The sequence below is a fragment of the Capsella rubella genome, unplaced genomic scaffold (assembly GCF_000375325.1).
Source record: "Capsella rubella cultivar Monte Gargano unplaced genomic scaffold, Caprub1_0 scaffold_116, whole genome shotgun sequence".
Lineage (NCBI taxonomy): Eukaryota > Viridiplantae > Streptophyta > Magnoliopsida > Brassicales > Brassicaceae > Capsella > Capsella rubella.
The window spans coordinates 9,779-11,332 of record NW_006238812.1 but is presented as its reverse complement, the minus strand read 5'-3'; the positions used below and the strand labels follow the sequence as shown (position 1 = coordinate 11,332).

Here is a 1,554-nt window from a genome sequence, read left to right as displayed (position 1 = left end):
TTCTTCTAAGAGTGGCTTCCAATCCATGTTAGAATTTTACTTAAAATCTAGAATAAATATTTATGGTTTACATTCCATTTGAAAAGCCAAGTGAGAGATAGAGAAAGAAAAAAAAACTGAAACACATTTTAATAGCAAATCGAAACAACAAAATATGTACTCTTTTACCATTACACCTTTATAATTTGGGTAAAATACCAATTTCCACAACCCACTATACACCAGGTTTATGGCAGCGGTGTTAAGTAAGAACATCACTTGAGAGTACGAAGTAAAAACATAGTGGACTAACTTTTAATAGACTTGCGCCCCATAAAAAACCTGGGCAAGCATGTAATTTCTTAAATTCCATGTGTTGATTAGATTCAGTGTAACTGTGTAAGAAAACATTATTACTTCTATAAAGCTAATCGAATCGGACTTGGATTCAAACGTTCAGTTTTAGATTTGATCTTTCGTTTACATTCACACAAATTAACCCCCCCCCCCCAAATTTTTTTTTTAATGTAACATAGTTTCCCAAAGCGGAGAACTTGTTTCATATTTCAGATCACCATCCAAAACAGATGAGTATAACTCAAGTTAATCCGTCATGATTGGAATCAATGTTGAGATAAACATGCTACCAAGGATAAGAATTTACCTTTCTCCAAACCAAATCAGCAAATCTCCTACTTCATGAGTAACTCAATGTCCTCGCATCTCCAGAACCCATTTTCTCACCCGCAACGCAAGCATCAAACTCGTATCAGAGGGATTTGTAATCTGCAACTCCTAGCTTCTCTTCCTTGAAATCCAAATCCTTGGTACCAAAGTCACTAGATTGATCATCGAAGACATCTTTCTTCTTCTTCTTCTTTTTCTTCTTGTCCAATGTTGGGAGACGGCGTTTTAGAGAAGAGGAAAATTATATTAGGTCAATGCTATTATTATTAAATAGGTGTTTTGATTTCTTATAATTAATAATTAATGCATAATAAAACATGAATTGTTAAGCTGGATCCATTTAAAAATCTGGGCCCATTTACTATAATTTATCAGAGATGAAGAGTAAAAGCCCGTAAACAAAATTGAACATGCCTTGTTTTCCACGAGGATTTAACTTGATCTGTCACACTCCTTTTAAGACACGGGCAGACACGCGGATCTTTAGCAAACGGGTCGGATAATTGATTTTGATTTGTAAAAATTCAAAAAATTACCCATTCTAATTTCAATAAAAGCTATCCTCCACAACTAATTGAATGGCAAATATGGAAATTTTAGTCAATTTTTAAAGATATCAAAAGTGTACTTCTCTTTTATTATATAGGGGATTGTCTAAAAATAAAATAAAATCCAAAACAATACTTTGAATTTCCATTTATAAATAAATCATCAGAAATTATTAAAAAAGTACACTGAATTTTTATGAAAATAATAATCTGAACCCTTCACTAACAATTTAAAGATTTTTAATTTTACTTTTTTGACAGATTCATATATTACGATAAGTTTAGATGAATTTGAATATCATCAAGACCTTGTTATATGTACATCAATTAGACATGTATG

General features: G+C 31.7%; 1 long non-coding RNA gene across 1 annotated transcript in view; it reads right to left on the bottom strand.

Moving 5' to 3' along the window:
* Positions 1 to 515: 515 nt before the first annotated feature.
* Positions 516 to 1,554, bottom strand: part of LOC111831125 — a 2,990-nt gene continuing 1,951 nt past the window's right edge. The window contains exon 2 of the long non-coding RNA XR_002834345.1: positions 516 to 862. This is a non-coding gene — a long non-coding RNA (uncharacterized LOC111831125). The remainder of the gene's footprint in view (positions 863 to 1,554) is intronic.